Source organism: Lissotriton helveticus, chromosome 11 (genome assembly GCF_964261635.1).
Source record: "Lissotriton helveticus chromosome 11, aLisHel1.1, whole genome shotgun sequence".
In the NCBI taxonomy this organism is placed as follows: domain Eukaryota; kingdom Metazoa; phylum Chordata; class Amphibia; order Caudata; family Salamandridae; genus Lissotriton; species Lissotriton helveticus.
The window spans coordinates 135,187,062-135,211,719 of NC_136072.1; positions in this window are offsets into that span (position 1 = coordinate 135,187,062).

Consider the following 24,658-nt stretch of genomic DNA (forward strand, 5'->3'; position numbering starts at 1 on the left):
GGTATGGCATATGTGGCATTATCACGAGTCAGAACTTTATCAGGATTGTACTTGATTGAGTGTGATGAAACAAAGATTTCTGCTGATCTAGATTGTGTTAAAGAATACAATAGGTTAAGAAGAGAGTATGCTCCACATTTGCCTCAATATCCTCTGTTTGAAAAACATGTGGTAGGCCGAAAAAGAAGAAATGAGATTAATTGCAGTGAGGTACTAGCAAAAAAGCAAAAAGTAGATAAAAGTGTAATTGTAAAGAGAAAGAAAAAGGATTCTGTTGAAGATGTTGTTGGATTTCAGTTTGAAAACAGTTCTGGTGTCAACTGCTATGCTAATGTAGTAGTTAATGTTGTTTTTTTTCTTCAGAATTTACAAAAACAGATTGTTGACAATCGGGATCAAACATTGTGCTGTTTATTGAATTCTGTGTTAGAGAAATGTAGCAGTGATAGAGCAAAAATGGAAAGTGTTTCAGAAATTAGAAATCTTCTAGACATATGTTCTGGTCAAAATCAATTTTCACAGATAATTCAGCAGGATTGTCAGGAATTTTTAATGTATATGTTTGATGTATTGCAAGATGAAGGAGTAGATATAAAAAATCTTTTTAACCTTTCTTATTAATGGCAACATGACTGTGATTATTATTATTATTATTATTATTATTAAAAAGGATTTGGTACCGCGCACATACACCAATTGGTTTCTTGGCGCTCTAGACCAGGTGGGAGAAGAACAAACGAGGGCAGGGCCGCTAGCCGTGCGCCAGACGAAACAGGTAAGTTTTCAGGGAATTACGGAAGCAGCGATAGTCGTTAGACAGACGAATGGCAAGAGGGAGGGAGTTCCAGGTGGCAGGGGCAAGGAAGGAGAAACAGGCTCCTCCATGTTTCTTGCGGTTGAACCTGGGGGTGATCAAGAGGTTATGAGCCGAGGATCTGAGGTGACGGGAAGGGATATAGGCGTGCAAACAAGAAGAAATAAAAGCAGGAGCACATAGGAACAAAGATTTGAAAATAGTGCAGGCCATTTTAAAAACACACCGCTGTGCAACGGGGAGCCAGTGTAGAGTTTTCAGCAGAGGGGTGACATGCTGATGTTTGGGCTGCCGAAATATTAATCTGGCTGCCTGGTTCTGAACCAGTTGGAGTCGGGAAAGATGGCAGGCAGGAACCCCCACGTATAGGCAGTTGGCATAATCTAGACGTGAGGTGATAAGGGCGAGGATTACAAGAATAAGGGCCTCTTGAGATAGAAACCTGCGAATCTTCCCGATTCGGCGGAGATGGAAAAAGCAAGCCGAAGTGACGGTGTTAATGTGAGGCCGCATTGAGAGGTCACTTGAAATAGTGACCCCCAGGCTCTTCACGGTATTCACAGGGCAAGGAGGGGAACCCAAAGCTGCAGGCCAGAAGTTGGGAGACCAGGGAGTAAGCGAACCCCCAGTCACCACAAGCTCCGTTTTACTGGGGTTGAGCTTGAGTTGACTGAGGTTCATCCACTCATAGATGAAGAGCATGGCATTTTGAAAGTTAGAACAGGAGGAAGGAGAAGAATTGAGAGGGAAAATAAGCTGCAGATCATCTGCGTAGTTAAAAGCAGTGAGTGAGAACCGACGAAGGGACACAAGAAGGGGCTGCATGTAAAGATTAAACAAAAGCGGGGACAGAGCAGAACCCTGGGGGACACCACAAGAAAGAGAAGATAGAGGGGCAGAGAAGGAAGAAAGCCGGACCGATTGAAAACGAGAGTAAAGAAAAGATACCACCCATGACAGGGCCAGGCCGGAGATGCCAGCATTTCTGACACGGTCGACCAAGATACCATGGTCGACCGTGTCGAAAGCGGCAGAGAGGTCTAAAAGTACAAGGGCCTGGGACAAATTCCTGTCAGCTCCCTGTTTCAACGTGTCCATAACTGCCACCACAACTGCCTCAGTGGAATGGGCAGGTCTGAACCCAGCCTGACAGTCGTCGAGGAAATGGGTTTCCTCGATAAAAGCACTGAGGCAGCGGGTGACATAGGTCTCTAGGACCTTTCCTAAGTAAGGAAGGAGGGAGATGGGGCGGTAGTTGGCCAACGTAGAGGGGTCGAGACCAGGTTTTTTTAAAATGGGAACCACCACAGCACTTTTGAAAGCATTAGGGACAGAGCCTGACAGGAGAGATTGGTTTAGGAGGTCAAGGGGGGGACCGGGGCAGGCCACGAAGGCAGCTCTTAAGATGGACGTGGGACAGCAATCATTAGGTGAGCCGGAGCTCACAGTCTGGAGCAATGAGAGAAAAGTGTCCATGGAGATAGGAGGAAAAGTAGAAAATGAGTGGGGATTCGGGGAAGGGAGAACAGAATCATGAGACAGAGTAGTGAAGGGAATATTGTTTTTAATCGCAGAGATTTTGTCAGAAAAAAAAGAGTTGAGGGAATTACAAAGGGCTTGTGAGGGTAGGGGCTGAGGGGTAACCCGATCCGGAAGGGAGAGCTCAGCTACGATGGAAAAAATTTCTTTGGTCTTAGATGCCGAGGTCAAGACCTTCTGAGAAAAATAAGAGAGTTTGGCCGAAATGATCGATCGTTTGTAGGCCTTTAATAGATCGATATACGTAATTTGGAGTAAAGGGTCGTAATTCCGCCGCCAGCGGCGCTCAGCCTGTCTAAGGCGAAGTTTGTCCGCCTTCAGAGTAGATGTAAACCAGCGCTGAGCGTCATGGGGGCGTTTGGACTTAACCGTTTTGATGGGGGCAACGGCATCACAGGCGGAAGACAACCATTGATCAATGGAGGTGGCTTGAGAGTCCAGGTCAGAGTAGTCAGGAAGGGATGATGAGGCAAGAATAGAATGGAAATGGGGGATGTCAGCCTGTTTCCAATTCCGAACCTGAAAGTTGTGGGGGACGGTAGGACGGGTAGGCAGGAGTAAGTGCAAGGAGAAAGAAATAAAAAAGTGATCAGACCAGGGGCAAGGGTAGACCAGGGGGAAGGGGATGTCAAGGTTGATAGACCAGATCTGATCTAGTGTGTGGCCTTTGTTATGTGTGGCCGTAGAGATGTGTCTGGAAAAATTCAAGCCAAGCAGAGAGTCAGTGAACTCACGGGAGAGGGAGGATTCCTGGGGGTCGGAGGGCCAATAATTAAAGTCGCCCGCCACCAATACCCTAGCGGAGTTGATGGCTATTTGCGAAATCAGACTACTAAATAGCGATGGGAAAAGAGGCGAGTTGCCAGGGGGACGGTAAACTAATATACAAATAAATGAGGAATTGGGAGAGGACAGTTTCAGTGTAAGAATGTCCGTGTTAGCTATGGAGGGAGTAGAGAGAGTAGTGAACTGTAAATGAGAGCGAATGATAGCAGCGACTCCACCGCCAGGTCTGCCAGGGTTTCTGTCGGAATGGAGAATATAGTAGCCCGCAGGGATGGCGGCCAGGATGTCAGGGTAGGAGTCGGCATTTAACCAAGTTTCCGTGAGGAGTAAGATGTCAATAGAACCTCCATCTAGAAGTTGGAATATATCTAAGTGATGTTTGGGAAGCGAACGAGTATTAAGATAGAGTAATGTAAGAGGGTCACTACCGTTGGGACTGGGTTGAGTCAGCCGAGATGCAGCGGGGGGAAGTGAGGAAAGGGGAGGGGATGGTGAAGAGGGAATTATAAGTGAGGGAGAGGATAGAATATTATTTCCTCGAATGGTAACTCTGACGTGGTGTGCAAGGAGGACATGGTGGGATAGAGCACGAAGGGCCTGAGAAGAGTACATCAGGCGTTGTGCAGCATGCCTGGCCCCCGGCCTCGGTCGGCCGCGGACGGGCGCAGACGGGCTTGACTTGTGCGCGACTTCGGCGCGAAGTCGGCGCTCCCGCTGCGCTCGTCCGCTGCGCTTCCTCCAGGTGGGCATTTATGCCGTCCAACGTGAGACACTAGACCGCTCACCTGCGCGGTCTGGAGGCAGGGCGGAAGTGTCGGAAAGCGGAAGTGGCGCTCTTGCAGGGACCCTCCGCAGCAAACGGCACACAGCCGGGGCGGACCGGGGTCAGGAGCGGGTGAGTAGTAAATACAAGCGCGATCAGGCTTAGCGCGAACAGCAAGATTAAAACACGAGCGCTGAAGCTAGTGATCAGCTTCAGAGCTCCAAAATGTTAAAACGCCAGAAGGGCTACAATTCAGCATCAGCTGAGAAAGAATAAAATAAATGAAATGAAAAGCGCCTGTTAGCCGCGCTGCAGCACACGAGTGGTCAACAAACCACCAGGTCAATCAGCGGGGCCGGCAGAGCGCGTTATGAACCCTCGCTTCAGCAGACACTAGACCGCTCACCTGCGCGGTCTGGAGGCAGGGCGGAAGTGTCGGAAAGCGGAAGTGGCGCTCTTGCAGGGACCCTCCGCAGCAAACGGCACACAGCCGGGGCGGACCGGGGTCAGGAGCGGGTGAGTAGTAAATACAAGCGCGATCAGGCTTAGCGCGAACAGCAAGATTAAAACACGAGCGCTGAAGCTAGTGATCAGCTTCAGAGCTCCAAAATGTTAAAACGCCAGAAGGGCTACAATTCAGCATCAGCTGAGAAAGAATAAAATAAATGAAATGAAAAGCGCCTGTTAGCCGCGCTGCAGCACACGAGTGGTCAACAAACCACCAGGTCAATCAGCGGGGCCGGCAGAGCGCGTTATGAACCCTCGCTTCAGCAGACACTAGACCGCTCACCTGCGCGGTCTGGAGGCAGGGCGGAAGTGTCGGAAAGCGGAAGTGGCGCTCTTGCAGGGACCCTCCGCAGCAAACGGCACACAGCCGGGGCGGACCGGGGTCAGGAGCGGGTGAGTAGTAAATACAAGCGCGATCAGGCTTAGCGCGAACAGCAAGATTAAAACACGAGCGCTGAAGCTAGTGATCAGCTTCAGAGCTCCAAAATGTTAAAACGCCAGAAGGGCTACAATTCAGCATCAGCTGAGAAAGAATAAAATAAATGAAATGAAAAGCGCCTGTTAGCCACGCTGCAGCACACGAGTGGTCAACAAACCACCAGGACTGTGATAACTGTACTTTATCAAGTACAACTAGAATAGACACTGAAAGATTTATATATTTGACTTTACCAGACTGCAAATCAGTGTCTTTCAATAATCTAGTTAAAGCAGCTCATCACAATATGGTGTGTACCCAATGCTGTCCACATTATTTCTACAAAGTTACTGTCACTATGTCATTTTAATGTTCCAACGATGTCGACCTGATGGAACGAAATTGACAACTTCTATTAAAAATGTTGTGGCTTCTCAGTTATCCATTTCAGGAAGAACATTTGGAACTGTAGCTATTATTTATCATGACGGTCCTTCAACAACACATGCTATTTCAAAAGTTGCAAAGGTTGGACCCTTTGTAACGATACTCATTTGACTTTTAAACAACGTTTGCCTTTTAATTAAAAAAATTCATATCTAGTGTTTTTAGAACCAAAATTTAAGTAAAGGTAATTGGCGTATGAAGACGGGAGCAGTTAATAAAGGTTAGTTTGCTATTTAAAAACGGTAATTTCAGAGTTTCTTTAAATTAATTTGAAAATATGCTCATACATCTAACATTATTTGGCCTTGAGGAAATGTTAACGAATGAGCAAAGAGTCATGAGAGAAAAAAAAGAGTATATGAAAATAATGAAAATATTTCAGATGTTCATGGAGCTTTTCTTCTAGAAAGTCGATGAAATGGAATTTTTAGTAAACAGCAGAGTACTTTCCAACGAGAAGCGGACCTTCATGATATACTATTTGGCCTAAAGGAAAAGTAAGTAAATCAAAGATTAGTGTATATTTGTTATTTGTAACCTTGGATGTTTTTTTTTAAAACACAATCTTTGTGATTGTGTTTTTTTCCCCCCGCTGTAATATGATGAGTAGTTTGAACTCACTTTTTTAGGTGAAATTCAATATATTCTGAGAACAGCAAAAATAAACTATGTAACATGTTGTACAAGTTAATCTATATTTTTTATTCTGTAATTTACATTATATTCTCATTGTTTCACACTCACTTTTCTTTTTCCACCCTCTTTAAGCTCTTTTTACTCACTTATAATGTCTTTCTTTCACTCTCTTTGAACCCCGTTCTTTTTCTCCTCTTCTTTCACAACCCCTCATTCTCATTTCAACTGTCTGCATCCCATCGCTCCCTTGCATAATTCTTCAGCTTTCAGTCTCTCTACTTTACTTCCTTTTTCCGTATTTTCTTACTTTTCTCTTTTACTAATTCCTCTTTACTCACTCAGCAGTATTGACGCACTTTATCACTATAAATCACCCACTCTCCCTTGCTTATCTTTGTTTGCTCTTTTCTTTTGACGTCTTCTCCCGATTTTTCGTTCACTACCTCTATGCCCTCAGTGCCTCACTCTCCTTGTGTTACGTTCAATTGTGTTTATCTACCTTCCATCATTTCTCTTACAACAACTTCACTGCTCCTCTGTCATCATTATTCATCCTATTTCTTTTACTCTGGTTCCATTAGTATCCCTCATTTCCTTTCTTTCAATGTTCTTCTCTTTACTTTCATCACCAAATTAGTTTCTCTCATTACCACTGTTTTAGTCGTTTTCTCTTCTGTTTTCTTTTTTTGCTCCCGTACTCATTTCCTTTGGTCACTTATTGTACTCCACCTCACTCAGTATTTCTCTTAGTGTGTCTCTTTACTAACTTCCTCACTGCATTTCCCTCAATCATTGTATATTATTCTCTCTCTTTTCATCCTTTCACTCTATGACTGATCTTCACTTACTCTTTGTTATCTTCTATACCTCATCCTTCTGAATGCATTCTTAATTAGACTCTTTTCCATCTCTGTCATTATCTTTTTACTTACTACTGTTTCCTGACTTAGTTTTGCGAACTCACATTCTTTTGGTATCTTTCTTACCTTCAGTTCATTTCTCTGTTCTTCTCTTCCTCTCTGTCAGTGAATCTATATGCCTTACTCTTAGTAATTTGCTCTCCTTCTATTTCTTTTTTTCTTTTTTATCCTTCTACCTTACTTTATTTCCCTTTTTGTGTCCTTCACTCTTACTTTATTTCTAAATACACTGTTATGATTTTTGACCTCTTCATTTGTATCTTTTAATTTAAAATACATATTTTACTGATTATAACTTATTTTTTCTTCTCTCTTTCACAGATACAAAGTGTAGTAAAAAAATGTAATTAAAGTTACATTTATTATATGGTAAGTATGACTAAAAATGTATTTTGTCATCACCCTTTGCTTTAAGCTCACTAACATTTTCTCAACCAACCTCACTCCTGTGTCTTTACTCTGCTTCCCTCACTTATTCTTATTCTACATGTTTACTCCACTTTCCCTATTTCTCCTCTCATATTCAACTTCTTTCAATCCCTAGTCTTTACTTCACTTACCCTCTTTTCCCTTCCTTTGCTTCTTCACTCATTCTCTTTTTCTTAATTATTTACCTTACTCCTACACATACAACTCATCCCCCTCTCAACACATACACACACCTCTAACATACACCCCACACACACACCACACACACACCTCATACACACAAAAAATCCTCCCCCACACACTCCTCAAACACACACACATTCCATACACACACATACATCGAACACATATACACCCCACACTCATACACTCCTCACACATATTTCACACACCCTCACCTCCACCCACACCGAAACACCCCACACCGCCACACCCACAGACACACCTTACACACCCACACCCCGACCTACACCTACTGACTCCATATAAGTCACACACACTGCATTACTTATCTTTCTTTGCTGTTTCACTCAAAACCATTCAGGTACTGTTTCCTTTACTCTCTTTGTCCTTTCTCTTTGTCACTCCCCATGTCTTATCCTAATTCAATTTTTCCCCCTCGTTCACCCCTCTTTACTTATACTAACTGGTCTTTTCTCACCCTCCCTCACCGTTCTTCATTTATCCTGGTTCCGCCACTACCTTTCATTCTCCATTTTTTACTGTCCTTTCTTTTTCTTTTAACAGCCACTCACATTCTCCCACTATCTCTACTTTAGTGTTCTTCCTCTCTCTTCCTTTCTTTCGCTCCTTTAGTCATATTACTTTTCTCACTTTCATCCAATTACACCTTCTCTATTTTTTACTATGTAATAAACAATCACTCTGTGTTCATCCTGTAGCTCTTTTTCTCTTAACATAACTCTCTTTGTGTTCTTCCCTCATGGTAACTGCTTCATTACATTTTTTTTTTTTGGGGGGGGCGCGGCCCGGTACGCGTACCCTAAGGAAAAAAAATTGACAGAGATTCTTTAAAAATGTAGGTTTAATTTTATAAATGAAAGGTAGTTCTAAAAAGAACTGTTTTTTTTCTTCTTTTTGTTGTTTTATATTTTGTTTAATGTGTTTTTGAACATTTTGTACTTTTTTGGGCTTTTCAAAACAGTTTTATTTTTTTTTGTATTTTTTATGGGGAGAAACAAAGAAAAAGGGAATTGAAAATGGCTCAACTGGAGCAAAAAACAAAAAACGGAAAAAATAACTTTTTTGGGGGGCAAATGTGATTGTCACCAGCAAGGACGACGAGCTTTACGCTCTTTTCACCATAGGCGATGAGCTTGCCACATTCAGTACATGTTATTCTAAAATGAGCAAATCTTGGCTGAATACAAGGCATCGTCTCCGTTGTTTCTGGTCCCGATTGTGTGGGTTGCTTTCTTTTGGAGCTGGTCCTTGAACACTGGGGGAGGTGACTGGCCAGTTCCCTGATCTCTGCACGAGAATAGTTGTTAGGGTGCTTCCGGGTCATATGTCGAATCATGGTATTATTACCAAATGAATATTTTTTATCTGGATTACCCCTTGAGAGTTCTGCGCCACAGATTCGACAAGTTACCTTGGCCGCATTAACTTTTTTCTTGCCCTCTGGAAGTGAAAAAAACTCCCATACAATGTGTTCTTTTGGCTTGTATGGGGTATTTTCTTCAGGCAGCCATCTTCTTCCCTCCTCCTCTTCCTCTTCCTCCTCCTCCTCTTCTTCACCACCAATGTATTGTTGTGGAGGTCCTCTTGGTGGTGGTGGTGGCGGTGGTGTTGGTGCAGATGCTTCAGCTGTTGCTGCTACAGTAGCCATTTCAAAGTACAAAATAATTGTCTCTGTAGGTGAAACAGGCCTTCCTCAGTCAAAGGACAAAGTCAGAATAAGGAAGAAAGCTGGGGTTTTTCATCATTTGGAAAAAAAACTGTCCTGAACCAATCAGAAGTGTTATTTTCAGGTCACATGACCTGGGCTTTATTCATTTGGAAACCAAAAGTGTTCTGCACCAATAGAAAGTGTTATTTTCAGGTCACAAGACCCAGGCTTTACTTTACTCATTTGGAAACCAAAACTGTTCTGCACCAATAGAATGTGTTATTTTCAGGTCACATGACCCGACGCGCTTACGCTACGCGCCCCGGGACGCGCCCTTAGTCGCGCTCCAGGGCGCGCCCGCGGGTGCGTAGCGTAAGCGCGTCAGGACGTTTCGCAATCGTATGCGATCGCGTGCTTTCGGTTGCGATTACGCTGTGCGTCATATGACGCATCACGCGTCTACGCGATACATCACGATGTTGTTTTCGTTCGCGGGAATAGCGCTCCCGGGATGCTCCCCGGGATGCGCCCCGGGGTTAAAAATAAAAAAAAATTAAAAAATTTACATATTTATACAATATAAAATTCGTTTTAAAATTTTTCACTTTCTATACCTATAAAGATTTGCTATTAAAAAACCATTGAAATTCACTGAAAAAACCATAGGTTTCACACCAGTTATAGTTAGGAATTAGCATTAAAAAAAACTATTAAATTCATTGAAAAAACCATAGGTTTCACACCAGTTATAGTTCGGAATTAGCATTTAAAAAACCTATTAAATTCACTGAAAAAACCATAGGTTTCACACCAGTTATATTTTGCTGAAAGTTTTACTCGCATAAAACCATTGAAATTCCCACGTTATAGTTAGTTGGACTCACTATAACTTGCGCGTGCAATGCACTGCTGATGACGTCACATATTACATCACTCATGACATGGTCAGTGACATCACTCATGACATCACTGATGACACCATCCTTGTGACAGAGTGACAGACCTCCTTTCACTGTAATGTAACCCTTGAAATACATATTGAAAAATAGAAACTAAAATTTTCAAAAAAATGGAGATACCCATACCAGTTACAACAACCAATTCAGTAATTCCACCATCTATATACACATCCACTCATTCACCAACCGTTCTATGTAGTCACTCATACATATACTCACTCATCATATATAGTGATACACCTATATATCCTGTTACACAACGACAGTGATCCAAAAGTTACTCAAACACATACTCACACATGCAAATTAACTATTGAACATCCATTTATTTGCATATACAGCTATACACACACTACCACTTTACTTCTAAGGAAACTTACACATACTTACTCTCTTAAACAATTACTTATAGAAACACATACTAATTTAAATAGGAACTCTTACAATCTCTAACTCTCAGATATACATCAATATTCACATACACTTGATTAAAACATATGTAGTTACTGATAAAGAAACTAGTGAGACACTCATTCACTCAGTAACACACACATATACACAGTCATCCACCCATACAGTCCTGCACATATGCTGTCTTCAAAACACATACAAAGAGAGAGTCAGTCATTCATGCATCTATGTGCTAAGTAATACCTCCACCAAACCATACAAACACTCATACTGATACTAAGAAAAACATCTAATAACCTATATATATATACATGTACCTACTCACCAACCCATGCAGCCACTGATACACAAAGTGAAACACTAATACATATATTTAAATATTTAAACATTACTCTCTAACAGATGTATTCACTAAGATACACTTAATAAACCAGTTAACCAATCAATTTTTTTTTTTTAAAACATCCATGTAACCACTTATTTAAACATTTATTCTTCCATCAACTTTTACATATATGACACATATTTGTTTTTCAGAAAGACACACATTCACTGGATGGTGTCATCAGTGATGTCATGAGTGATGTCACTGACCATGTCATGAGTGATGTAATATGTGACGTCATCAGCAGTGCATTGCATGCGCAAGTTATAGTGAGTCCAACTAACTATAACGTGGAAATTTCGATGGTTTTATGCGAGTAAAACTTTCAGCTAACTATAACTGGTGTGAAACCTATGGTGTTGTCAGTGAATTTAATAGTTTTTAAATGCTAATTCCTAACTATAACTGGTGTGAAACCTATGGTTTTTTCAGTGAATATACATATATATAAAAACTCACTACAGTCGCTCTGCAATCACGAACTACGCACCTATGTTACTATGTTAAAATGTGAAATGTCTTAATGCCAAAATACATTAAACTGCATTCACTATAGTGTGCAATGCGTTTTGTCACGAAGAAAAATGTGTTATGTAATGGACGAAATATCTTCATCACCTTTGGTATTTATGGAATACTTGTCGCCCTTCGGCAAGTCAGTATTGCCCTTCAGCAAAAATATATACCTCAACTGGCAGCTTGAGGCTATATCCCCTCTCTCGGCCAAACGCGATTTCCCGAGAGGCAGAACTATTCTCTTTGCACTGCAAGTTCAATTCACATTTTCGCTCTATTCAAGTATTTATTTGCAATTTTAATGTTCTTTCTAACGTCCAGCCTCAACCTTGCAAAATAAGCTTAATTAAAGTTGATATTATTTATTTGTCGAATACATTTTTACGTGTGCACAATGCAGAGAGATGATTTTAATGTACGCTAATGTTTCGACACAACCTTTCTTTCCTGTAGATTTTTGCTAAGCTGAAAAGGTTTCGTTGTTTAAGAGCATTTCAGTATTATTTCGTATTTACGAAATACATTGCATTCGTTTTTTATGACATAAAATGATTATTGAAGATTAAAAATTAAGTCACTGCTACTTGATTTCTAGCTTGTAGAATATTGGGTTTTATGTCAGTGCAGTCTAAGTACATGTGGTAAATAAATAAATAATACCTCTATTTTTGAATGGATAAATGAATAACAGATAGCTCAATAAATAAGAGTCAAGATTCGAGGTAGTAGGAGTTTGCAGGTTTAATACAGCATAAAGGACAGGAACAGGACAACCTGCACAGGAATAGGATGGCAGAGCCCGGCAGGGGGGCCCCGACGGCTGCCGGGCAGGATCTGGGATGAGCGCGCTAACATTTAATAACAATACACGATCATATATACTAAAACAGTTGCATTACAATACATACGATAGGCGGAGCAGTGGGTGTGGTCAATAGCAGTCGCGAAAGATAAGGGTGAAAGTAGGTGTAACAGGGCGTATACATAGACATGTGATACAAACGTAACAGAATATGTCATGAATGGGGCGGAAACATGGAGGGGGCTACCTAAGGAGCCGGGACCTCTAACCTGGTGGTGCGCGCAAACTTGGCAATGACGTGTTACTAGGAGAAGCTGGGGGCTATGAACTCTGTGCTAGGAGCAGAGACTGAAGTCTGGAGAGTCAGGGCGACATGTACCTAAACAGTATCTAGTATCTGATGTTTAGAGAACATGTTGATATAAACTAAGAGTCAGGAGGGGAGAGGCTAACGGACTCTAAGACTGGAGCATGCATTATTCTACATGTAGTGCGTGATGAAGAATATTAAATGACCATTAATACAGTATTTTCTCTTACATGGAGACGTATGGGCTAGACAATGACGGAAACTATTGATGCAGTTCAGTAGCTTAGGAATGCAGAGAAGGAGGGCTGGACTGATAACTGGAATCATAACATACTCTTGGCAGACTCAGAGGCAGAGCCAGGCTGAGCCGGGCACTGTGAGGCAGGAAGTAAGTGAAGGGTCAGGAACACAGGTGGGGGCTGTATCGCTCCTCAGCGAGGGCTCAGGAGACAGGAGCTGAAATCTGGTGTCTGGGCCCTTTTGAGGCCTAGAAACGGGGACTTTATAATGAAATAACGTGCACACTGAGAAACGTGGCAACGTAGCTTTACATAGGCCTGATATTCGTAGCTTTCACGAGAACTGGAAATAGACATACTAGAGATGGACACAACTAAAATTGCGTCTTTAATCGAACATGGGGAATACATATGCATATTTAATCATGCACACATAACATATGATGGAGGACGCGTAGGGACACAGAACATGGCAGAATTTACTTTTCCACATTCCCTCCTTGTCACTACGTTTCCATCAGGAAACATCAATATTCATGATACCATCTATCATTTCATACAGTATCATTTGCTCGTCTCGAATTTTCTGGGAACGGGATTTAGAACGGGACTTGGGACTAGGAATACAAGAGGTAGCACAAATGCCGCAAATCGCAGGGCCACATTGTATACAGAGGCAGCAGCTGAATATGATCGCTACTGCAATACCTAGAAAGGACAAGACTTTCCATCCCCAAGCGGAAATTATATTCCAGAACCAACCGGACCATGTCCAGGTGCCTGGATCTTGGTGTAACAGATGGGCAATTTTATGGAGTCTGGTTATAGCTGAATAAACAGACGGCGCGTTATTTGGAATGAAAATGCAGCAACTAGATCCGATGACTCTACAGGCCCCGCCCCTATCGGCCAGTATGACGTCAAGGACGAGACGATTTTGCAAAACGACAAATCTCATAGCAGATTGCTCTTCAGTTAAGTTACCTAGAGCAGAGGCAGTCTCATTTACTACAGCTTCAAGGGTTCTGGTTAACCTACGGATTAGCTTACTATTCTGGATAGGTCCTATAAAGAAGAAGAAACCTCTATTGAAATCTGTATACTGTTCTAGAGCAGTTTCAGTATAATCGACAATCGGGGACTCGATCTCCCTTTTATGTCTAATGTGTACTAGGTGTGTGTTTCTGTGATAATCAGATGGGGCTAGGAAAACAGGTGGCAGTAGGAAGGCAATGTAACAGGTTCCCTCCCAATCGAGGGGCAAACGAACATATGCAGTTTGACCACAAATAAAATAAGAATGACGTGAAGCTTTGTAAATAGATTTCCTACTGTCACTATACTTGACAATAGTAGTACAATCACTATGTCCTACATGTACGGAACCATAATTTCGGACACATAATTCGCCTTTGACTGGTAGTACTGAAATAGCAGGTAAGTCTGGAGTGGACTCAGACTGAACATTCAGGACCATGAAATTCGAAGAATAATTACCTAAATTGTAAACTTCATTCTCTAGATCTAACCCTGTTCTGTGGGGAAGACCTTGCTTGTCTGGAAAACATGTACTGTTAAGAAAAGACATATCTGTTGAGGATGACGTTAACGTGGACCATGCTCCACACGAACCATTATGTGAAAAGGGATACGGAAAGAGTGGCAGAACTCCCTTCGGTGTCTGGAAAGGGGGGAGTCGACCACACACCCAACAATTAGTGGCATTGCTGGTCTGGTGTGAATAATGTAACATACGGATGAAAGAATTGTTACGCATAGCGAGGCGGTAAGAGAGTTCATGAGGAGGCAGATCACTAAACGTGTGCTCTACTGTAACATTAGAACAATTATTTACATGAGAAACTGGAAAATACAGATAAAATGCATAACTGGTGCAGGAAATCATAATGCTGAGAAATAATATGAAACTTAGAAAAACGATACATCGGATTGAGTTTTGACTAACTCTCTCACTATGGGGGTCTATTTTATACATGTCAGAAACCGGTCTAACCGTTTCACCTAGGGGAGGACTTAGACAATGAAACTGGCTGACTTATTTTACTAGACCTTAGTTTTAATTTATACTCCTGTTGCGGAGTTTTCTCTAACAGGGAGGGTGCAGTATCAGTGTCTTTTGCGGGACAGTCCTTAAGAATAGTACTTTGGCAGTCCTTAAAATTCTCGGAAATGTTCTTTGAGACAGGTTTCAGTCCATAAAATTTTTTAATATGCGAAAGATGCACCCAGCCTTTGCGTCCCTCCAACTTCACGGCTGTACGGGTGGCGAGGAGGACCTGTCGGGGCTCCTTCCAGCGAGGCTCCAGTGGACTTGAACGATCGAAATTTCGCACTAGGACCATGGATCCGGGAACGATTTCATGCGGTGCCACCTCGGTATTGTCTGGAAATGCGGCGGCAACCTGTGAACGACAAGAGTTGAGGGCAGACATCAAGGAAGCTAGGTAATCTGTCAGCATATTACTTGAAACATCGGTAATACTTCGGGGTCTAGGTGTACCCCACATGTTAGGGGGCGGCCGAAAACGACCTCATACGGGGACAGACCTGATCTGGAATGTGCGACCATGCGCATGTAAAACAGAGCAACTGGCAGAGCTACTAACCAGTCCACACCTTTCTCTTGACAAACTTTTGCAATACGGATTTTCAAAGTCTGGTTATGTCTCTCTACGAGACCGGCTGCTTCAGGATGGCGTACACAATGGAACTTCCACTGGTACCCTAACAGAAGGGAAACGTGCTTCATTAGCTCGGATGAGAATGGCTGGCCGTTGTCAGAATATACGACCCTAGGGAGTCCGTAACGGGGGAAGAACTCACGAACCAACTGCTTGGCAGTGGTCGCGGCTGTGTAATCTGGAACCGGATATGCCTCTGTCCACCTGGACAAAGCGCATACAACTACAAGGACATACTTGAAACCTCGACATCGCTCCATCTGAATGTAATCCATCTGGAGGACTTCAAAAGGGTGGTCAGGGGGCTGGAATCCACCTTGTTCCACCGGGACACTTTTACCTGGATTGAACTGACAACATATCATACAGGTACGGACTTTCTGCTTGGCTGCAGCTCGTAAATGCTTGTTGAACCAAATATTCTGGATACTGTCTAACATTGCTTTTTCTCCTAAATGTGCTGGACTATGTGCGGTATTGATAATGACTTGAACCATAGAGTCGGGGAGAAACCATGTGGCTCTACCCTTCGTTAACCATCCTTGATCTGTCTGGACCCCTCCTTGTTCGGACCATTTCTTAATTTCTTCGGGAGTAGCATGTAACTGGATATCTACGACGTCTTGAGTAGGGTCTTTAACTGTCATACATGTAGTCGGATCTGGAGTGTGTGTCTGTGTCGGACTAACTGGAATGTCTGGAGTCTGTGCTGTAAACTTGGCTGTATGATCTGCTAGATCATTACCTTGAGAAATAGTGTCAGTAACTTTCGTATGTGCTTTGCATTTCATGATAGCAATGGATGTCGGTAAATGTATGGCATCTAACAGAGCTTGAATAAGGAGACCATGCTGAATCTTGGTTCCATGAGAAGTCACGAAACCTCTCTCCTGCCAGAGCACTCCGAAGTCGTGTACGACTCCAAATGCATAACGTGAATCTGTGTAAACATTAACTTTCAGGTTCTTGGCGTGTATGCAGGCTTGTGTCAGAGCAACTAGCTCTGATGCTTGAGCAGACAGGGTGTCAATACGGTGTGTCTCTATAACTTCAGTGTCAGTAGTCACTGCATACGCGGCGACTAGTTCTCCTGTACTTGTTCTCATACATGAACCATCCACATAAAGTGTCAGGTCGGGATCTGGTAATGGAGTATCTGTCAGATCTTGTCTTGGTTTTGTCATAATGTTGACTACTTCCACACAATCGTGTGTGGCAGAATTCGAAGTAACTGATGGTAACAGTGTAGCAGGATTTAAAACATTGCAGCGTCTGATTTCTATGTGTGGCTGGAACAGTGTCAATTCATAACCTGTTAAACGTGCAATTGTCAAGTGCTGAGTTTGTGTTCGGTTTAAAAGAACTTCCACGGAGTGTGGAACCTGTACTGTCAGGGAGTGTCCTAATACTATGGAATCACTTTGTCTGATAGCTAGTGCTGTGGCTGCAACTGACTTAAGGCACGCAGGCAGAGCCTGGGCTACAGGATCTAATGTGCTCGAAAAATAAGCACAGGGCTTGTATTGTCCTGCTTGATCTTGTGTGAGAACAGATAATGCTGTACCTTCACGTTCAGTGACGAAAAGTGTAAAAGACTTACTGTAGTTCGGTGTAGCTAGAACAGGAGCTTGGCATAAAGCTTTCTTTAACTCATTAAAACTAAGTGTATGTTCAGATGTCCAAGGGAGGACAGTCGATACGGCTGCCTCCTGTGTCGTTAACTGTATCAGTGGTTTAGCTAGAAATGCATACTGAGGAATCCATAGTCTGCAATAAGAAGTAAGGCCGATAAAAGCACGTACCTCCTTCTGGGTCTTGGGCTGAGGAAGACTCGCTATTAGCTGGATACGGTCTGGTGTCAACTGCCTACCCCTCTTGGACAGTAAGTGTCCTAAGTAGACCACTTGCTGGACACAGAATTGAAGCTTCGAAGGGGACACCTTGTGCCCCATCTCGGCTAGGAAATACAAGACTGTAAGGGATGCTCGCTCGCAAGCACGTTCAGAACGGGCTGTGATCAGTAGATCATCGACATACTGGAGCAGGGCAGTGTCAGTTGGCATGTGAATATTGTCTAGTTGTCTCTTGAGTGCTTGACTGTAAATACTAGGACTTTCTGTGAAACCTTGAGGAGCGCGTGTAAACATATAGCTCCTTCCATTTAAACAAAATCCGAAAAGAAACTGGCTGTCTGGATGAATGGGGACACTGAAAAACGCATTCTTGAGGTCGATGACTGAAAAAAATGAAGCTTCGGAATCAATGGCTGTCAATAGGGAAGAGATATCTGGGACAACTGGGTACTGCGGAATAATACATTTATTAAGTTCTCGTAGGTCAATCACTAATCGATATACTGGAGGTGCATTCGGATCAGTACGTTTCATGACTGGAATGATCGGAGAATTACATACATTGGAGTGAGTATCTACAACTACTCCTTGAGCCATGAGCTCGTCAATAATTTTGGATAAGGCTGCTACAGCCTCAGGTGGCAATCTGTACTGTCTGATACGTGGCAGGACTACACCTGGCTTGAGAGTCACACGATGGGGTGTGATTTGCATAAAGCCAACATCAGTTGGACCTTGCGCCCATAGATGCTGCGGAACATTAGACAATCTCGGATCAAAATCTCGTAATACATAGTGACCCTTGAAGTCACGTAGGAACAATCGTATTCCCTCGGGGGAACAGCATATAACTGCACCTAACTCTTTCAGTGTCTTAATGCCTAATAGGTTTTCTGGACATGACTTAGTAAGTAACAGATCAGTAGTGCGGGACAATGGACCTACTTCTAGAGTAACTGGCTTTGATATTTCATTTACAATAGGCTTTCCTGAAAATCCAAGGGAAACATTTCTAGAGCCTGAGAGCGGAGCCCCTGGAACTTCGGCGTGGCTTATAGTGGTCCTACTTGCCCCTGTATCAATCAGAAACTTTCTGTCTTTCCCTAATACTTGACTGTGAACATAGGGACCTTCTTGATCTACAGGTATCTCGATGAGAGGCAAGCCTACCTCCCTCTCTAGGCTGTTTCATGAATACGGTTGATACTCTGGATACTCGGACTGAGCATACTGGTACATCTGCTGTGTAACATGCTGTGTTGCAGCGATAGGCTGCGGTGCTGTAACTGTCTGTGGTGCATTCTGTGACTGAGGAGTCTGTGAAGCTTGCTCTTGTCTAGGCGGACGTGGTCTTTCTTTAGTCTTACCGGTAGCTATATTGTGTTTCAGAACTGCACACTCGTTTATAAAATGACCTGGCTGTTTACAATAATTGCAGTTCCCTTTAACGGGAGCTGCAGGATGACTGGCTTGATTCGGACCCCTCTTCTGACTGTCTTGAGGAACAGATTGTGCAACTAGTACTTTCATTTTCGTGTCTTTCATACGTTTCCTTTCATGTTCTTGTTCTTCTCTGATTCTATTCTGGTGATATTGGAGCATCTGTAACATCTGGGACGGGGTATTAGCTTGCCAGGTACTTTCGACTTTCAAAACTCGGTTTTTAATTTGTGGGCTTGAATTCTCGACTAATTTAGTAACAAAAAGATGAGGGTATGACTCACTACTTGTCTTGAGGCCACTGTTGATGCTAAAACATTTCTCAAATCTAGAATAATAATCACTAATATCTTCGTCTTGTTTCTGTTTACAGGCTGAGATTGCATCCCAGTCTTCTTTTCTAGTTGTCAATAATCTGGGTAAAACTTGTATTAACAATTCTGGTAATTCTTTACATTTATCTCCAAGACCGGTACCTGGTACTCGTGCCTTATCTTCGGCTTCTAGAACTGCCCAATCGATCTTTTTCTCTCCCACCTCCCATTCTTTTTCCTTGAGTTTCTCATATACCCCTGCGGGCAACAAGACTTTTAACATTTTAATAACGTCTGGGTACGTGTATTCTCCCATACGGAGCATGTCTTTTAATTCTCGGTGGAACCCTGCTGGATCTTTATCATGACAGGGAATTAACTTTTTCATCTCTAAGAGTTCCATCTTTGTGATCGGGGTGTAAACAAACACTCGTTGCATTTCACCACCTGCTGTCTTAATTGGATGTACTTCTCGTAACGGATTCTGTCTATCTATGTGAAAGGGTTTACCTTCTGGGGGTGAGATATGAACAAAATGCGGGTTCAGAAACGTTCTATATTTGTGGCGCTGTTCTAGAATGACACTAATTAAATCGGTACCTAAACCTTTCCATTTATACTGGAGTAACTCGTTCAGGACATCGTGTAGCGGACCTGGATCAGAATGTTGACCCTCATACAATGTAATGAGGTGCTGGATCATATACATACCCGCCAGTCGTTGCTCGGCTGGGGGCAATTTCAGAAACATGTGTGCCACTATTTCGTCTGGAAAAGTGGTAGAATCAGTAATCCATCGGACTGCTGATCGGACTAGTTCTTGTTCATGCATAGTACTTAACTCGCTATAACCGATTCGTGATTTCAGAATGTGATCGGTAGCTTGAAATACTTGTTCCAGAGAACCTTGTTCTGGTGCTGGATGGTGAAAAACTGGCTTGTGTTCTAGACGTAAATGGCGATCTGGAAATCTAGATTTTCCTACATACGCTATTCTGTCGGGATTCTCGTCCTCTACCTCTTCCGCAGTCATTTTCTTTCTCGCTTACTTGTGCTGCTTTGCGTTGTTCGTGTATCCTTATTATTTCTTTACGAATCTTCTTATACATACTCTCTATACTACTGATGGTTCTGTGCTTACCCTCGGCTATATTATCACTCCACCTTGTCAGGGCTTTCATTTCGGCTTGATCTTTGGTCGGATAATCTTGTTCCCTTATTAGACAATTAATCAGAAACTTTAATAGCATGAGCTGGACTTCAGCTTTTCTTTGGCACATGACGTCACTAATACTTTCTGGATCATTCCCGGTACGGATGAAACGATATATTCTGTCTAGATCTTCTTTCATATCTGGTAGGGTGACTAGATACTCGGTCACCTTTCTTACGCGTAATGAATATAAAACCATATTATCCTCGCCTGGGACTGGATCATAGCCACATTCGGTAAGGGCTTTTCTTATTTCTGCAACAGACTGATACCTGGGCGTACGCTGTGACGCTTGTGCATGTAATTCGGCTAACGTTAAACGCTTGTGTGGCGGCGGGGTTCCTGGAGTACCTCCCCCTGCGGCCCCTAAACTAGAGTCGTCTACTGATGCTCTTCGTCCTGGCAGAGTGGGAAATGGAAATGCAGGCTGGACTTGTATGGCGGGCTGGACCGGGGGTACCGTAACAGGTACTCCGGTGTCTGGAGGAGCGGGAAGTGCCTGATTTACAGGGACTGGTGGAGCAGGAACAGGATTTGCATATTCTGGGACTGTGTCGTCCAAATAGGACGAAATGAAAATATCAGCTGCGGTCGGTTTGTGACGTAGCTTGGTCGGAACTAGTGGTGGCGGAAAATTACTGGATGCCTCCAGGGTCACTTTGGGCAAGCCCTCGGCAAGAAGAGGATACATACCCTTAACAAGAGCATGCCTCTGTCTGTCTGACTGTTCGGTTTTAACTCGTTCACCTATCTCGATTAATTCTTTTTCTTGTGCTCGTTCTAAGGATTCTCTACTTAATTCAGACTTTCTGATTTCTTTTTCGGTTCTTTTATGAGATTCTTTGCGCCATAACTCGATGGCATCTTTCTGTGACTGTCTGGCTTTCTTTTTCCATAATGCTTCTTCTACTCTCATGATGCACTCGGCATCCCATGTGCCTGATACAGGCCATCTATACTTTTCTTCTAACACCTTGGTATACTCTACCCATAAATCTAGATACAATATGGCGCTTATGCCATGCTTCTGATACATAAAATGACCTGGACTGTCCCTAGGCGGAACAGGAACTGCTGCTTCTAGCAGACCTTTTCTGGTTTTTAACTGACGCAGTTTTGAAAAGAGTGGCATGACTGAACTATAATCTGGACACAATACAATACACAATGAACACGAGAATCACTTCGCACTCATACCACGACATTAAAATACATGAAGAACATTGTGAATAACAGTTCGAACAGAATACCACCTGGAATACGGAAAACAGAATACATGAATTTTCTCGAGAACAGAACTGACTAGAACAGGAACTAGATGCACTGCTGAAACAGTACGAAACTTACCGGTCTCATAAAGAGACACGTCAGGACCCGCATCCACCGAAGTGGACACTTCGTTTGGGATATGTGTACCACCAAACCCCACGGACCAGAGTCAATTAGATTGACCCTGTCTAGATACTACCCCAGCAACGGTACTCACCGGGCAGCAAGAACGGAAGGCCTCGGACTGGACTGGACTGCTTCGACGCCGGACGGACGAACTTCGGACTTCTGTTACGGGTGGGCCTCCGGATACCTCGGACCTTGGACTCTCGGCTTGGGCTCTGGTCGGGACTCGCCGCGTTCCTCCACCGTCTCGTCTGGATGCTGGACCGCCTCCTCCGTCTCCTCCGTGGGCCTGAGGGATACTTAAAGCAGAAATATCTGCCGGTGCGCAGAAGAGTCCCGTCACGACTGCAGAGGGTCAGGGGGTCGGCGTGGCTTCACCGACGCGTGGGGAAAGGGCAAGTCCCTGTTCGGGCGCCATTATGTGGTAAATAAATAAATAATACCTCTATTTTTGAATGGATAAATGAATAACAGATAGCTCAATAAATAAGAGTCAAGATTCGAGGTAGTAGGAGTTTGCAGGTTTAATACAGCATAAAGGACAGGAACAGGACAACCTGCACAGGAATAGGATGGCAGAGCCCGGCAGGGGGGCCCCGACAGCTGCCGGGCAGGATCTGGGATGAGCGCGCTAACATTTAATAACAATACACGATCATATATACTAAAACAGTTGCATTACAATACATACGATAGGCGGAGCAGTGGGTGTGGTCAATAGCAGTCGCGAAAGATAAGGGTGAAAGTAGGTGTAACAGGGCGTATACATAGACATGTGATACAAACGTAACAGAATATGTCATGAATGGGGCGGAAACATGGAGGGGGCTACCTAAGGAGCCGGGACCTCTAACCTGGTGGTGCGCGCAAACTTGGCAATGACGTGTTACTAGGAGAAGCTGGGGGCTATGAACTCTGTGCTAGGAGCAGAGACTGAAGTCTGGAGAGTCAGGGCGACATGTACCTAAACAGTATCTAGTATCTGATGTTTAGAGAACATGTTGATATAAACTAAGAGTCAGGAGGGGAGAGGCTAACGGACTCTAAGACTGGAGCATGCATTATTCTACATGTAGTGCGTGATGAAGAATATTAAATGACCATTAATACAGTATTTTCTCTTACATGGAGACGTATGGGCTAGACAATGACGGAAACTATTGATGCAGTTCAGTAGCTTAGGAATGCAGAGAAGGAGGGCTGGACTGATAACTGGAATCATAACATACTCTTGGCAGACTCAGAGGCAGAGCCAGGCTGAGCCGGGCACTGTGAGGCAGGAAGTAAGTGAAGGGTCAGGAACACAGGTGGGGGCTGTATCGCTCCTCAGCGAGGGCTCAGGAGACAGGAGCTGAAATCTGGTGTCTGGGCCCTTTTGAGGCCTAGAAACGGGGACTTTATAATGAAATAACGTGCACACTGAGAAACGTGGCAACGTAGCTTTACATAGGCCTGATATTCGTAGCTTTCACGAGAACTGGAAATAGACATACTAGAGATGGACACAACTAAAATTGCGTCTTTAATCGAACATGGGGAATACATATGCATATTTAATCATGCACACATAACATATGATGGAGGACGCGTAGGGACACAGAACATGGCAGAATTTACTTTTCCACATACAGACCTTAAAAAGTAGAAACTATAATTGTGAAAGCCTAACAGAATCAACGCCTGGTAAAATCTTGCCTGGGTTAGCTATTTTGAGTCTCATTTGACAAACAAAAATGAATGTGTCCACCTGTAACGAAACTGGTGCTCATGTAAAGTGCTCTGATACCCAATGTCTCGGGACTAGTTCGCACTTTATAAAACTCTTGAAAAAACAAAACAAACAAAGCCTACTTTAGAGAGGTAGATTTCCCAAGACTTTAGAGAGGTAGATTTCCCAAGTCATAAATTTGATTTCACATTTATTTAATCTTTTGTAAACATTAGCAAACATAAGTCGCTAAGCTGAAATCCCCAATAGTTTTATTATAATCCTGAATATGTTTGCCCATATTTTGAAGAAAAGTTAACCATTAGCGTTTAGTAATGATTTTTTGTTCCCGAAATGGAATCTGTACAGCAACTTTGGGGAAGGGGGGACCTGGGGAGAGCAGTGCGCGAGCCGGTCTTTCCCCGGGTAGATTCGCGCAGCAGCAGTGGCCACGGCAGGTGAGGCTTAATGAGTGAGGGCCAGGTGGGGTAATTAGGGCCAGGTAGGGCACGTTAGCATTGCGCACTGGGACGCGTAGGTGAGGTTTGTTTGTGCGTGCTTGCTCTGTGTTTTCCCTGGCTATGGCGGACTCGGAGGCAGTGCGGAGGGCGGTCTGGGTCCTTTGCAGGGCCAGGCGAGAGGATTTGTTGTCCCCCGGAGACTCTGGTGCGGCGTGGGTGGGGCTCGCCCGCCCCGTTCGCAAGGCGGCTGGGGGAGTTGCCAAGGCCGTCTCGGCATGCCTTTCTTCACCGGCTGACAGTGGGGACGACGGCGAGGCGGCGATGCCGGAGGCAGAGCCTTCAGGCGAGGTGGGTCTCGAGGAGCAGTTGCACGCCTCCTCCGGTGTGCCGGGCCCCCTGCCACAGGTATGTCCTCCCCCCCGTGGGGCTGCTGTTGTGCGTGGGGTGTCCGGCGGGATGCGGGGCCGCTACGGGGTGAGGCTCCTTCTGAAGGGGAATGCTTTTTTGTCGTGCAAGACCTTTAAGCCTCCCTCGAAGGCAAGAGGTCGTCGGGGGAGGAGCTTGGTGTCTGGTGGCTCGTCCTTGGAGCCTTGTCTTTGGTCTGCTTCAATGCCTGCCTCCACGCCAGTGGTGGAGCCTCCCCAGCCTGGTTTGGGCCCTTTCCTTGTTTTCAATGGGCAGCGTTACCTGCTTTCGCCTGCCCCATGTGCTACCCCTGGGTTTCCTGCTTTGTCAGAGCCTTGTGCTGGTCAGGTTGAGGGCCCTATGGGCCCTGGGGCATGTGTTTCCGGGCCTCCTTCTACCTTTTCCCGGGGTTGCTCGGTTCCTGGTGGGGAGTC